The sequence below is a fragment of the Chiloscyllium plagiosum genome, unplaced genomic scaffold (assembly GCF_037043375.1).
Source record: "Chiloscyllium plagiosum isolate Xiang-an unplaced genomic scaffold, Cpla_swu_hap1 HiC_scaffold_5, whole genome shotgun sequence".
Lineage (NCBI taxonomy): Eukaryota > Metazoa > Chordata > Chondrichthyes > Orectolobiformes > Hemiscylliidae > Chiloscyllium > Chiloscyllium plagiosum.
Window position 1 is genome coordinate 47792831 of NW_028270143.1, and position 16950 is coordinate 47809780.

Consider the following 16950-nt stretch of genomic DNA (forward strand, 5'->3'; position numbering starts at 1 on the left):
GACACTGAATAGGCTGAGGCTATTTTCCCTAGAGCATCAGAGGCAGAGGGATGATCTTATGCAGGGTTATAAAATCAGGAGGGGCAAGGTTAGGGTGAATAGCCAAGATTCCTTTCCTCGGGTGGGGGAATCCAAAATTAGATGGCATAGGTTTAAGGGAAGAAGGGAAAGATTTAAAAGGGTCCTGGGGGGGAAATTTTTCACGCAGAGGGTGGTGCGTGTATGGGGTGAGCTGCCAGAGAGTGTGGTGGAAGCTGATACAATTACTACATTTAAAAAGCATGTGAATTTGTACATGAATAGGAGGTTTAGAGGGATATAGGCTAAATGCTGGCAAGTAGATTAGATTCCCTACAGTGTGGAAACAGGCCCTTCGGCCCAAAAAGTCCACACTGACCCTCCGAAGAGCAAGCCACCCAAACCCATTCCCATACATTTACCCCTGACTAATGCACCTAACACTATGGGCAATTTAGCATGGCCAATTCACCTGACCTGCACATCTTTGAACTGTGGGAGGAAACCAGAGTACCCAGAGGAAACCCACGCAGACACGGGGAGAATGTGCAAACTCCACACAGACACTTGCCCAAGGGGGGAGTTGAACCCAGGTCCCTAGCGCTGTGAGGCAGCAGTGCTAACCACTGAGCCACCGTGCTGCCCCACTAATCAGTTTTGGATATTTGGTCGATGTGGATTTCCATGTTGCATAAAGCGATAGAAAAGTCAGAAAAACAACAAAATATATTTTTGGTTTGTAACAAAACAAAGAAAATCTAACAGCTGAACAAAGGAACTTAATAGCAACTCACAAATTCTTAAAAGATCATTTCATACGTAAGGTCAGGAGTTTTGACTTTTCTCAGGACAGACCAACAAGACTGACTTGTGCAGAAAATGACAAATGGTGAACAAATTGGTGATTCAAAACTTATTTGAACAATTGCCAGCCTAGACTCCTTCCCACTCTAAAGTTTGGAAGCTGCCATGAAATGCATTGCTCTTCTAACTACTTGGTTGCAACAGAAAAATCTGATCAGATTTCAGCACTTGAGTTCTATAATAACTGGTTACACAGTAAAAATGTCTTGTAATTTTACTTTAAATCAAAGCTTGGAGTTTGGAGCCACGTTTACAAGTGGCCACCCAGTCTGTTTCTTATTAAGTTATTCAAAATTAAGAATACTTGTGTGATCTGGATTTAATTAAGGGAAGGAAGGGGGTGGGGGGTGGGAAGAGATCAGCTGTTGGCAAAGACTGATCGTGCTATCAGCAATTCCTTTCTTCTTTTCGGACACAAACCTAAAAAATAAGTACAGTGTAGAATGTTCATTCAGACATGTAAAAGCTTTTTATCTACTTACTGTATAATTAAGAAAAAAACAAATTAATTTCTAATTCATTGCACAAACAGAAGATTGGAGGATAATGTGTTGCAAAATGGCCATCTTAACAAAATTCAAGATCTATTTAATTGAAGATTTAAATCTTAACGATCTCTGTCAAAATCAGCACACGATATATTACAGAGTAAATTAACTGGTAAACTGTAGTATTGACTTTATTTAACAACATTATATTTGATAAAGTTTCACAAGTTTCATTATGTGCCATAAACACATGGAACTTGCAAGATGTACAGTTACAATTTAGATAAATGTACTTGTTGTAAAGGATTTATTGAATACAACCATGGCATAAAATGTAGGCCAACCCTGGCACAGTTGGAGGAATTTCACCACTGAGCTAGAAAGCTGTAGCTTCCCTCCTCATTCCAATGGTGCTTGCACAGAATCTAGACTGACACATTACAACATTGTGGAAATGCTGCCTTGTTGCAGACTTTGCATTTCAAATTGCAACATTCATTGTCTGACTCTTCAGTTGGATATAAAATATTTTATGATACTTGAAGAACAAAAAGAGAATTCCCTTAGTCTCCTAGTCAACTTTTCTTGCTCAATTCCTACCTAGTGAGAGATGGAAGACTGGGCATTTGACTGCCACCTTACTGAGATTTACAATGTAACAGGGTGCCATCAACTGCATGTAAGTGATGCTGTGTGTAATTACTGTGTGAATCAACATAGAGATGTACTGCAACTGCATCTTCTCAACCTGTAATTGGTGTGCAACCATGTGTACAGCAGCATGTCAGAGAATCCCTGCTATCCTGATGTCAGCCACAAAAGTCACTTTCATCCTGTATCAGTCAGCCATTCTGGACATATCTGAGCCACAAAGGAAAAAAATAGGGTTGACTGCTTGATGATAATGACTACTGTCTTTCCTCAGCTAACTGATCGCAAATGGTCAGCATTCACACAATGGAAACCATGGCAGTATTCAGGGGCAAACCATCCATATTCTGACACAATGGTGCCACTGGCTGGATCACTCAGGGTACCCAAAGAAGTGAGTCTCCAAATTTCTGATGCTTGCTGCATCTTCCACAGTTGGGTTCTCCGAGGGGATAGCCAATGGCGTGCGGCCCATGTTGGGAACTTGGGAGGACCAGGGTGAGAAGGAAGAGGAGCAAGTGAAGGAAGGAAAAGAGAATGGAGAGAAATAGAAACAGAAGTAAAGGAGAAGTCATCTAGATTCCCTAACTCGGGATAGGCTTTCCACGTACAACTAATCAGACTCACCGCCACATCAATACTACTAGTCCACATCTTACCATCCTTCTACTACACACCATCAAGTGTGTCCACTTGTCCAAAATCCTGACAAACTGAATGATTCTCTGAATGTACATTCTGTTAGTCTCAGTCTTGACTGACATGACTGAGCTGACCAAAATGACATTGGTAAACAGCCAGTCGTTGGAGGGTGAATACAGTCAGCCTGAGAAAAGCAAACTGGCTTGTGCACCAAGGGGCCATTGCCACTCCCTCCTAGAGATGACCTAAAAATCCTAACAATCTGCTGGAGTACAGTTTACAGGAGGGAGCCTGCAATTCAGGTTGAACACTGCAATCTACTCCCAGGGTGGCAGCATTCTGAAGCCATATCATGATAGTCATGTCTCATAAGCTCCATTATCTGTCAAACTGAAGAATGGGAAGACAGAGCTGGGGGACTGAGGAGAATGCACTAGAAGATGTTGGAAGAGGGAATAAAAAAGACTTGCATTTATCTTGCATCTTTCATCATCAACCCTTACTTTTGAAATATAGTTAGGATTGTAATACAGGAATCCTAGCAGCCAATTGGCATACCATCTTCCCACAAATGGTAAAGTAATAATGACCAGAATGCTGATCAACTTAATGAAGCTCCTACGGATTCCTCCCAGATTTCTGAAGAAGGGTTATGTCCGACATGAAATATGAACACTTTGTCTCTCTCCACTGATGCTGCCAGAATGGCTGAGTTTCTCTTGCACTTTCAGATTTTTTTATTTCAGATTTCCTTATAGAACAACTGCATCTAGGCTCCCACAACTCATTGATATGCAGTGAATCCCAAGGAATTACTGACTCACATCCCTATCCCATCTGTCTAATTCCCCTGTTTGTCTAAGACAGAGGAGATTCTTGAATCCAGGGTTTCCAATGCTCCTGTAAAGGCCTCAAAGACTTAGTTATTGCTGAATATACAGTGGGCAGATGTAGCGGAGGTAGGTGTGATGGCAGGCTGTGAGGATAAGTGCATTGAAGTAAACAATCCTGAAGTCACCAGACACTCCATAACAGAATTTTAGTACCAAACATCAGAGCTCTATTCTGTGAAAGAAAGACTTGCATTTATAGTTCTTTTAATCAAGCTGATTGGACATGGTTTGACACACTTCTAGACACGTGGGGCTTGAACCCAGACCTTCTTGCACAGAGGAAGGAATACTACACTGCTCCACAAGTCCCAACTTGCATTTCTATAGTGCCTTTCGTGACCTCCATAGTTTGCAGTCAATGAAGTTCTTTAAAGTGGAATCATTGTTGCAATGTTGGCAATGCAACAGCAGGTTTTACAGAGCAAGTTCCCACATTAGTAATATGTAATGAGCAGATAGATTTGAATTTTGACACTTTGGAAGTGGTACGAGAAATGATGAGAAGGGCAAATCCTGCCATCTCTGAAATTGATTGGTGGGCAAGTTCGTCAGTGAAACTCCTGACCGACCAGAGTTTAAGACCCTTTAAAGATCAATTAATGGTCACCTAAGGACCTTGACTCACCATATCTCCCCCACAGAGGGCAAGAGAGGTGGCTACTTTCTCAAGTTAGAAATAATAGTGATCTGCCTGGTGATAAGGAATATTTGTGGTGGCCAGGAGGCTAGGTGGTCTCCAATCCCCAATTCTGGGCATTGCCGGAAGCATGGGTCATTGAAAATGACCCTCTGTCCCTGCCTCTGACCCCATGACCCCCTCTTTCCCAAGACCCCAGTTTGGAGAAAAAATGAAAAAAACACACCTTCACACTGTTGGCTCTTATGAGGAGTAGGTCTTGAGTTTGCAACTTTAGGACCCAAAATATAATGGCGTCTGATTGGGCAGTAGCTTCTGGTGACCCAGGCCGCCAGTGTCGAAGCCCATGATGGGGCAGGATGGGTCCTCATTTGCCTGTCAGGTCTTACTGAGCTGACTAGGGCAATCAGGTTAGTTGTGAGTTCTCTCTCTATGGTGGGGGGCTCGGCGACAGTGGCAGGGCTGGGGGAGGGGTGTACTTGTTAATCATCTCTTTATGTTTGTCCCCACACTTTGAAATATTACGGTGATGGTGACAGTGTTAGTGATGGTGATATTGAGGGAGCATTTTGTGTCAAATCCAGAATGGGTGATGGATTGACCAGGTTGTCAATTTACTTTGGCTAATGGAGTTGTTCAGTCAGGGAATGGTATTGTGCCAGGGCCCAGTTGGGCATGTTGAGACAAGTAGGCGATGTTGGATCTCAGGCAGTGAAGCTGGCTGGATGTTGTTATATTGATTGCAGGGTGGGGCATCAGGTCTTATAGGATCATATAAAGTGGAAAGGATTCAGCAGTGACAGCGGGAACTGGATACCATCCTAACAATGGTCACCACTCTTAGAGGCACCATTAGGGCCAAACTGGCATCTCCCCGAATGGGACGGCCTCCCAAAAGTGGGAAGACCTTTCACCTCAGACCACATAATGGCATTTCCATCACTAAATGGCTACAGGGCAAGCTGTGAGAATGGGGCTGTGCTCATTCCCAACAATCACACCTGGGGCCTGGGGAGCACGGCTGAACATAAAATCCCAGCCTTAGGCACCATGATTTAATTGCCTTCATAAACAGTTCTCATTATTTTATGACTATGAACAGAAGTGACAACAACTAACATATTCCAGACGACCATAGATATGGGCAAATGAAATTCATACATTCCATTTGCCACTTTCATCTGAGAAAAAAATTCTTGTCTTTAGTCTGATTATATGTGCTCAGAAAAAAAAACTTTTAACTCGTTGACTGCTGATCCCGCAAATAGCCCAGACAATCAATGTGTTTGGATATTGTGAGCTCTCATTTCCACTCCAGAATTTGACACAAAGATCAGGACTAATTTTGTTGCATTGATGAAGCACTGCATTGCCAGAGCTGCTGTCTTTCAGATAAAGTGTTGAAGTCAGTCTAACTCTCTCAAGCAGATGTTAAAGGTCCCATCACTCTATTTTAAAGAAGAACAGGGGAAATTGCCCAGGTAAGCTGATCAATATTTATCCCTCAATCAACAACTTCTGAGCTCATTACAGCCTTGGTTCCAACATGGACAAAAGAGCTGAATTCCAGAGATGAGGTGAGAGTGACAGCTCTTGACATCAATCCTGCATTTGACTGAGTGTGGCATCAAGGACCCCTAGCAAAACAGAAATCAATGGGAATCGGGGGAAAACTCAGCACTGGTTGGAGTCGCACTTGACATGTAGGAAAATGGTCATGGTTTTTGGATGAAAGTCATCTCAGGTCCGGGGTGTCTCTGCAGGAGCTCCTCAGGGTCATCTCTAGGCCCAACCATCCTCAACTGCTTCATCAATGACCTTCCCTCAATCATAAGGCCAAAAGTGAGGATATTTGCTGCTGATTATAAAATGTTCAACATCATTTGTGACTCCCCAGATACTGAAGCAGTCTATATCTAAATGCAGCAAGAGCTGGGCAATATCCAGGCTTTGGCTGAAAAGAGGCAAATAACATTTGTGCCACACAAATGCCAGGCAATGACCATCACCAATAAGAGACATTGTAACTATCACTCCTTGACATTCAATGATGTTAGAATCACAGAATCCCCCACTATCAACATCCTGGGAATTATCATTGACTAGAAACTCAACTAGACTAATCGCATAAACACAATGGCTATAATAGCAGCTCAGAGACGAGGAATACTGCAGCATATAGCTCATCTGCTGACCACCCCAAAGCCTGTCCATCATTTACAAGGCACAAGTCAGGAGTGTGATGGAATACTCTCCACTTGCCTGGATGGGTGCAGTCCCAACAACACCATCCAGGAAAAAGCAGCCCACTTGATTGGTACTGCATCCACAAGCATTCAATCCCTCCAACATTGATGCCCAGTAGCAGCAGTGTGTACTATCTACAAAGTGCATTGCAGAAATTCATCAAAGAGCCTCAGAAAGCACCTTCCAAACCCATGACCACTTCTAAAACACCAAGAGCAGCAGATATATGAGAACGCCACCACCTTTAGTTCCCCTCCAAGACACTCATTTTGGGCTTTATCAATGAGGGCATAGAATTCAAGAGAAAGGAAGATTAGCTACAGCTGTGTACAAGACTAGTTTGACTTCAACTGGAGCTGGTAACTCGTTCTGACATTATAGTTTCAGGGAAGACATGGTGGCCTTCGATGGAATCCACAAAGATTCATGCAAGTTGTTCCAGGGAGAAAATAACGGAGTGAATCTAGAATGTATTGCTCATTCTGGGAGCTAGTACAGATGGGATGGGTGGAATAATCTTTCTCCAACCACACCAACCACAATGTCCTGTAAAGGGCATCATTAATGAAGGAACAGTGGGACTGTCACCTGTCAAGGACAATCTGTTTAGCCAGCGGGTCTGTATTGCTAGTAAAATCAGTGCACATTATTGACCTCTGCTAGGTTTACAAGGAGTCCCAACTAGAAGAGGAAATGTCTCGCAGAATTGAGGTAAGTTTAGGCATTTTGTGTTGGCATGTTTGAGCGATACCAGAGAGAGGCTGTGTTTGAGATGTTGGGGTGCAATCTTAGGTGAAGAGTCCCTAAAGAGTACAGAGAAATCCCAGAACTGTCCCCTACTTTAGCAATGTTTTGAAGTCAGTTGGGTGACTGGGCTTTCTCCTCTTTTTCAAGTCATATGTTTGTATTGCTGCAATTGCCAGAATTGACCACGTAAGGGCTTCAATTTGCCTAAGAGCTGCCTGAGTCCTGTAACATGGAATGCGGATCTGGGGTGGGAAGAAGGGGGAATTGGCTGTACAACCACTTTATATACTCTGTTCACTTTCAGATGTGCTGGCAGAATAGACCCTTATGATTCTATCACTGAGTGGGTTCAGCTCCTTCAGGTTCTCCACAATGACATGGTTCTGGAGTCACATGTAAGTCAGAATTTTACAAACATTTAACAGCGTTTTGGGTCGCTGCTACTGATATACATCCAGACTGTCATTTAACAGTATTCAAGATCTCCATGATTAAATACAAACTTCAGTGTCTGGATTATTTGATGAGGTTTTTTGATTGCTCACCCAAAAATGGAACTTTCCAGTACAATATCTGATAGATATAAAGTAAATTCTGAGCTTGCCAGCCCCAAATCATTATAAGGAGTTTCTAGATTTAATTGCCTTCTGTAGATGCTGCTTCACCACTTTCCCTTTCCCTTTATCAGCCCATTTCTTCTGAATTTATAGAAATTACAATTCAACTATCTATCATAGAGCTTACAGCAAGCTTCATTAAAGTATAGCAAAGATTCAAGAGACAGAACAATCTCCTTCTGAGTTGTAATCATGTGATGATTATATAATACACTTGCATTATACCTTAGTTAAATTTCTATTTTAACCCAGAGGTTTAACTTTCACATAAAATGTTAAACATTTGAGTAACTCCAATGCTGGAATTGCTCAAAATTGTGTAGGGCGTTTCCACATCTGTTATGTATAGACTTGGCGGAGATTCTTAACCCTGAATTTTGTGGTCTTCCCACAACGAGGAGGAAACCCTGACTTTTACCACTGTCTGTAAACTCAGAGCAATGTACAGTCATTTAAAAGTTGTTTTGTGCACAGTTAATACTTCGATATTCTTTTGAATACTGTTAATGAATATAAATAGATTGATCAGATGAACAGAGTTCCACGGCCCTGTTCTGAGTAAACGAAGAGACAGATTAAACTCAAGCAGTATTGATTTTTTTCATTGCATGCCATCTTGATCAGAAATCCGTATTAAAACTGTGGCATCAAATTAAGTAGATCAAAGCTAACAACCATTGGAATCTTTCATTATTTTTTATATTCCAGATGGTCTAGTAGAACTTAGTCGAAAAGGAAAGCTTGATGAACTGATTATTACTAAATTGACCTTTTCATATCTATTCATTACCAAGATCAGCTTAATATTGTCAACATCTGCTGGTCTCTTCCTCTGGGTTGCTAAAAACTCTGTATAATTACCGGTATGCATGCAACGTCCCTAATGTCCCCTGGTCAGTATCCTTTATCTCCATCGAGTGCAACCCCTTCAAAATGCTGTGGCTTGAATCCTCATTTGCATATATTGTGTTCACTTAGAATGAAGGCTTCAGCACGTTGTAAACTTTTCAGTGTTAGGAATCGTTGCCAAGTTATGACCCTCCTTGGGCCAGTAGGAGGACAATTTGCAACTCCTCTGATCCTGATGAAGAGTCAAAACATTACTTTACTCTCTGCCTAGGATGCTGCCTGCCCCGCTGTGATTTCCAGCATTTTTTGTTTTCAGTTTTCTGCTTCTGAAGTCATCCGTGTCCAGGTGCAGCAAGATCTGGGCTGATAGGAGGCATGTAACATGTGTGTCACACCAAATCAGGTAATGACTGTCTCTCCAATAGGAGATGGTCAACCTAACCACCACTCTTGACATTCAGTGGTTTTACCAACGCTAAATTTCTCACCTATCACCACCCTGGGAGTTACTGTTGACCAGAAGCCCAACTGGACTCACTACATAAACATAATGATTATAAGAACAGGGCAGAGGATAGGAACACCAACGCAAGTAACCCACTTCCCGACCCTCCAAAACCTGGGTTCTACATTACGAGGCACAAGTCAGGAGTGTGATGGAATACTCCCCACTCGCTGGATGGGTGCAACTCCAACAACATTCTAGTAACTTGACACCATCCAGGACAAAGTAGCGTAGTTGATGGGCACCACATTCACTCTCTCCGCCACTGACACTCAGTAGCAGCAGTGTGTACTATCTACGAGATGCACTGCAAAAATTCACCAAAGAACCGCGGATAGCACCTTCCAAACCCATGAACACTTCAATCTAGAAGGATAAGAGCAGCTGAAACGCGGGAACACCACCACCTGCAACTTCCTCTTCAAGCCACTCACCATCCTGACTTGTGAAAATGTTTCCATGCTTTCATCGTCGCTGAGTCAAAATCCTGGAATTCCACCGCTAAGAGCATTGTGGGTCAAACCACAGCAGGTGAACTCCAGCAGTTCAGGAGGGTAGCTCACCACCACTTTTTCAAGGGCAACTAGGTTTAGGCAATAAATGCTGGCCAGCCAATGGCTCCCACATCTTGCGAGTGAATAAATGAAAGGACAAGCAGGAGATCCTCCAGAAGGTAGTCAATAGCTCAGCTCCAATTCTCTGTCTGATTAAGGGTAATGGAAGAAATAGGGAAGGAAGGGGCCTGATGGGAATGTCTGACTGGCAGCCCCACTAGTAGAGAGACAAAACAGGGAAACCTGGGACACTACACAATGGAGATGCTCAGTGCATGAGCAATTCCCAATGTCAGTTTATAAATAAGGACTGGCACTGACAGGGCTTCAAAGTGAGGAGGAAACCCTGCCTCAAAAAGAATTGCAGAGGCACCAGTGCCACAGAAGCTTACCGGGATCCAGGAGCATGCTGGCTCATAGGAGGTAGGCCACCATCAACCTCAAGACAGGAGTCAATTCCTGACTCAGTATACCTGATAAGAACAGCATGTTCTATTGGCACTAAAAAAATCAAGCTTTCAATTCCACATGACCTGGCTTTTGAAACATTTCTTGTTACAATCTTTGAATAGACATCTGAAACCCAAATCATCCAACCTTTGCCTTGTCACCAAATGTTTTGGTTTCCTTTCTCCCTCCTTCTCAGTTTTCATAGCTCTGTCAAGTATTCTGCTCCTTTCGATGTAAGGAGCTCACTGATAACCAAAGTTATTGTGTGCCTGAAACTTTGGCCAATCTGCATTCATCAATCAATCAACACCAATAAAAGAAACCTGTCTGAGCATTTATCTCACTTGTGTTTGTAAGATCTTCCTGTGCATGAAATCGCTGTTGCATTTCTCTATATTACAATGGGTCTATATTTAAAAGCTAGCTTATTAGTTATAGTGCATTTGGGGAAGTCTTCAAAAGCAATGGAAGATGCTAAGCACGTGCAAGTTCTTTCTTTTAATCAGTGAGGGATTCTGCTCTGGTGGACAGGCTGCAACCCTTATCAGTTATAATAAAGTATGTTCATGGCTATTGTATATATATTAAATGAATGCGAACCTTATTGACTTTTTGACATTTTAATCAAATAAAAGGATTATTAATTGAATGTAGGTTGGTTAGCTCAGTTGGCTAGACTGTGTCGTTTTTATTTTTTTCTTTGGATATGTGAGTCACTAGACTACTGCAGTCAATGTGATGTAGATACACCCACAGTGTTGTTGGAAAGACAGTTCCAAGTTTTAGCCTCTGTGGTAGTGAAGGAATTATGTTATTGTCCCAGATCAGGATCGTGTGTGGTGGTGGGATTCCCATGCTCCTGCTGGTTTTATTCCTCTGAGGTTTAGAGGACAAAGGTTTGGGATGTGCTGTTGGAGGAATCTTAGTGGATTATTGCAGAGTATCCTGTGGATGGCGCACACTGCTGCCACTATGCATTGATGCTAAGGGGAGTGAATGTTGAAGGTAATGGGTGGGATGACAATCAAGTGGGTTTCTTTGTCTTGGATTGTGTTGAGCATCTGATTTGCATTCATCCAGGCACATTGAGAATATTTCAACACACTCCTAACTTGTTTCTTGTAGATGATGGACAGGCTTTGGGGCCTCAAGAGGTAAGCTACACATCACTCCAATCCCAGCTTTTGACCTGCTCTTGTAGCCACAATATTTATGTGACCAGTCCAGATCAGCTCCTGCTCAGTGATAATCTCCCGTATGTTCAGGGTGGAGTTTTCAGAGTTGATAATGCCAATGAACATCAAGAATAGATGGTAAGATCTTTTGTTGGAGGTAGTAATTGCCAGTAAAAGGTGTGGCATGTATATTGCTTTCCAGTTTAGGGATGGCAGGTGCATATTGGTCATGTCGGTGGATTAGTAACCTGGAGCTGGAAATGTGTTGCTGGAAAAGCGCAGCAGGTCAGGCAGCATCCAGGGAACAGGAGAATCGACGTTTCGGGCATAAGCCCTTCTTCAGGAATGGGGAAAGTTTGAAAACTTTCCCCATTCCTGAAGAAGGGCTTATGCCCGAAACGTTGATTCTCCTGTTCCCTGGATGCTGCCTGACCTGCTGCGCTTTTCCAGCAACACATTTCCAGCTCTGATCTCCAGCATCTGCAGACCTCACTTTCTCCTCAAAGATAGTAACCTGGAGCCCAAGATTAATGTTCTGGGACATGGGTTTGAATCCAACCACGGCAGATTGTGAAATCTGAATTCAGTACAAGCTGGAATAAGGAGTTAGCTTATTAAAAACCCATCTGGTTCTCTAATGTCCTTTAGAAGAGCAAATTTGCTATCCCTACTTAGTCTGCTGGCCTATATGTGACTCCAGAAGATCAAAATGTGGTAGATTCTCTAGGAAGTTAGTTATGCACAATAAATACAAGCCAGTGATGACAATTTCTCATGATCAAATTTTAAGAAATTTTTTTTGAAGTCCAAGCCTGGTTATTGACTCAGTCTTTCTGTGCATGCATACAGGCCTTTTCTGTACCTGAGGAGTCATAGTTGGTGCTGAACATTGTGCAATCAATAGCGAATATGCCCATTTCTGACCTTATGATGGAGGGAAGGTCATTGATGAAGCAGCTGAAGATTAGCCAAGGAATCTATCCTGAGAAACTCCAGCAGAGATTTCTGGAGATGACTGACCTGTAATAACCACAACCATCTTCGTTTATGCCAGATATAACACCAACTGGAGAGATCTCTCATTTCCATTGACTTTAATTTTGTTAGGGCTCTTTGCTGCCACACTAGATCGTAGGCTGAAATCATACTGAGTTCAGTCACTGTCACCTGACCTGTAGAGTTCACTTCTTTCGTCCAAGCTTGGAGCAAGGCTGTAATGTGGTCAGGAGCTGAGTGGCCCTGGCAGAACCCAAACAGAGTGTCCGTGAGTAGATTATTACCAAGTCAGTGCTGTTTGATAACATTATCAATGCTGGATTCAGAGAGGCTGAGGTGACAATAAAGTCCCTACTTTCCCAACCTCGTCTCTCACATTAGGCATGATGATGTTTAGGTTAAGCCTATCAAATGAGGGGACAGCTTCTGGTCCTCTGGCAACCTTCACTTTCGCTCTTAGCCACAAATACCATAGTTTTGCAGATAGCTGGCGTATAACTTGATGACACCTTTCAGCCATACCCATCCGTCTCTACTGTTCATCCACAAATGCATGTTGCAATTCATCATATTTTATAAGAGGGCACAAAGGATCAGGCAGGCGATGCTGACTATGATGTACGGATGTGCAGGAGATTAAGACTGCCCTGCCTTTGCATCGGGTGTTGATTATATTTCAGAATGGCGAACACCCAGAACTACACTAGCCATTCACGTTTATCCTCAGCATGTAAGTTGATCCTTATTTTTGGACAGTTTTTTGAGGATTCTGATGTCAACTTATACTCCAACATCTTTCATAATTAACAGGCCTAATGTTTTTCTTATAAGTTATGATAATACATGAATAAAGTCTAACGCAGTTGTATTTCATTTTCGAAGAACATTTCAAATTAAAGGAAATTTAACTGAACATACAGTAGTAATAAATTATGTCTGATCATGACTTGTCTTCGGATCAGAAACATAGGGTCAGCTTTTTACCAAGAAAAAGCATATTATTACATTTTATCATATCAGAGCTCAAAAAGTGATTCTGACTTAATTGTTGCAAATGTACAATGGGTAGATTTTACAAACTCTTTCAGTAGCATTCTACAGAATTTTGAACTGTACAGTTACAGTCTCTGGAAAAGCTCTGGATAATTAGGTTCATCAGTTTTGTTTTCCACCATGCCTCAGGGTGGATTGATGAATATTATCTCCAGTGCCCTGCCACAGACCAGACAGGAGTGTGGTAAATAAAACCCTGTATAACGTTTCCTTTTATGACTCATGCAAATGTACTCCTGAAGTATGCTCCTGCCAGAAATTCCTGTTAAGAGGAAAAAACAAGACCAGGATATCTGTAAGTGAAGTTATATTAAAGCAGCATTACAATGTACAATCCAACACAAAAATACTGCTCTTGGACAGTTCTAGAATTCTTCAGTTAGCTATTGAATTGTGAAGAAATTAGCACCTTGGGTAGATTTTGCAATCATCACTGATTTTTAACAAATAGATTATGGTTTGAATGCACATTTCCTAAAAGCTTTATGCTCACCCGTTCCCTCATTATTGTGGTCCCTATCATTGTTACTAATGTGGTTCACAACCTGCCATGGCTACCCTCACAACTGAAGTGTCAATTTACCTGCTGACCCCTCACCTGATCAAAGTTACCTAAACCCTGATGTTCCCAGACAATCTCAATGAGCCAGAACGTTCACTGACTCTCAATTTCCAACTCTCAGGCAGCTCCCAAATTCCCTCAATTCCTGTTCTTCCATTTCCACTGTTTCAGCAGACCATCAGATCAAGCTCCAGGTATGAGATGGCCTTCATATGGATAACATGACAGACAAAGCCTTACAAACCCTAGACTGACACAGGCCAGTAGCCCCTATTATAATCGAACCTCGCTCCTTAACTGACCTCAGTTGAAACCCTGTGGAACTGCCTGGAATTACCACTGAACTGCCTAGAGAATCCTCCCAGACTGCCCAGAGAGGCCTCCCTGTAAAGACTGGGGACACCCCATTGGACTGCCTGGAGCACACCCTTACCTAACATCCTGTTCCTTCTCTGTAACTGCATAGTGCAGACACTGCTGCTCCCTGTTTCCCACTCTCTTCATTCCATGCTCATTAACATGTCCTTAAAGCCTGCTGTTTAGCCAGAAGCTGCCCCTCGTTTGCAATGTGCCAGGTGAGTTGGGAGAGGATCCAAGGAGACAGCCAGCCTTGGCCTACTCAGATAGGTCAAGTGCAGTTGGAGAAGCATCACTTAAAGCTCTATCTTTCTAAGGACAGAGCAGCAAGTGCTTACCATGCAGTGAAGGAGGAAATTAACTCATAGAGTTGAAGCATTGTACAGCACAGAAACAGACCTCTGGGTCCAACTCGTCCATGCCGACCTGATATCCCAAACCAATCTAGTCCCATTTTCCAGCATTTGGCCCATATCCCTCCAAACCCTTCCTATTCATATATCCATCCAGATGCCTTCTAACTGTTGTAATTGTATCCACTTCCCCCACTTTCTCTGGCAGCTCATTCCATACACACACACTATCCTCTGCATGAAGAAATTGCCCCTTAGGTCTCTTTTATATCTTTCCCCTCTCACCCTAAACCTATGCCCTCTAGTTCTGAACTCCCCCACCCTGGAAAGTCTTGCTATTCACCCTATCTATCCCTCTCATGATTTTATGAACCTCTACAAGGTCAGCCCTCAGCCTCCAAAGCTCCAGGGAAAATGCCCCAGCCTATTCAGCCTCTCCCTATTGCTCAAACCCTCCAACCCTCCAACTCATTGGGTACATGCCTTTTTATTTGCTAATGGGTTTCTGAAACATTGAGGTTCTTGATTGGGTAGAGGTTAATTGGGAAGTGAAGTTAATTCCAAAGAGATATGACTTTAATGAGATATAGACCTGTCTCTGTGGCGCAATTGACCTGTCTCTGTGGTGCAATTGGTCAGTGCGTTCGGCAGTTAACCAAAATCACCCAGGGAAGCAGCAGGTCAGGCAGCATCCAAGGAGCAGGAGAATCAACGTTTCGGGCATGAGCCCTTCTTCAGGAATGAGGAAAGTGTGCCAAGCAGGCTAAGATAAAGGTAGGGAGGAGGGACTTGGGGGAGGGGTGTTGGAAATGCGATAGGTGGAAGGAGGTTAAGGTGAGGGAGATAGGCCGGAGTGGGGGTGGGGGCGGAGAGGTCAGGAAGAAGATTGCAGGTTAGGAAGGTGGTGCTGAGTTCGAGGGTTGGGACTGAGACAAGGTGTGGGGAGGGGAAATGAGGAAACTGGAGAAATCTGAGTTCATCCCTTGTGGTTGGAGGGTTCCTAGGTGGAAGATGAGGCACTCTTCCTCCAGCCGTCGTGTTGCTATGGTCTGGTGATGGACCTGTATGTCCTTGGTGGAGTGGGAGGGGGAGTTGCAATGTTGAGCCACAGGGTGGTTGGGTTGGTTGGTCCGGGTGTCCCAGAGATGTTCTCTGAAACGTTCCGCAAGTAGGCGGCCTGTCTCCCCAATATAGAGGAGGCCACATCGGGTGCAGCGGATGCAGTAAATGATGTGTGTGGAGGTGCAGGTGAATTTGTGGTGAATATGGAAAGATCCCTTGGGGCCTTGGAGGGAAGTAAGGGAGGAGGTATGTGCGCAAGTTTTGCAATTCTTGCGGTTGCAGGGGAAGGTGCCGGGAGTAGAGATTGGGTTGGTGGGGGTTGTGGACCACGGAGGGAGTGGTCTTTTTGGAACGCTGATAGGGGAGGGGAGGGAAATATATCCCTGGTGATGGGGTCAGTTTGGAGGTGGCGGAAATGACGACGGATGACATCAGCCTACTTGCGGAACGTTTCAGAGAACACCTCTGGGGCACCCGGACCAACCAACCCAACCACCCCGTGGCTCAACACTTCACCTCCCCCTCCCACTCCACCAAGGACATGCAGGTCCTTGGACTCCTCCATCACCAGACCATGGCAATACGACGGCTGGAGGAAGAACACCTCATCTTCCGCCTAGGAACCCTCCAACCACAGGGGATGAACTCAGATTTCTCCAGTTTCCTCATTTCCCCTCCCCACACCTTGTCTCAGTCAAATCCCTCGAATTCAGCACCGCCTTCCTAACCTGCAATCTTCTTCCTGACCTCTCCGCCCCCACCCCACTCCAGCCTATCACCCTCACCTTATCACCCTCACCTTAACCTTCTTTCACCTATCGCATTTCCGATGCTCTCCCCCAGGTCCCTCCTCCCTACCTTTTATCTTAGCCTGCTTGGCACACTTTCCTCATTCCTGAAGAAGGGCTCATGCCCGAAACATCGATTCTCCTGCTCCTTGGATTCTGCCTGACCTGTTGCGCTTTTCCAGCAACACATTTTCAGCAAGGAATTTTAACTTTCCAAACATCAACTGGGACTGCCATAGTGTTAAAGGTTTAGGTGGAGAGAAATTTCTTAAGTGTGTACAAGACACGTTTCTGATTCAGTATGTGGATATACCTACTAGAGAAGGTGCAAAACCTGACCTACTCTTGGGAAATAAGGCAAGGCAGGTGACTGAGGTGTCAGTGGGGGAGCACTTTGGGGCCAGTGACCATAATTCTATTCGTTTTAAAATAGTGATGGAAA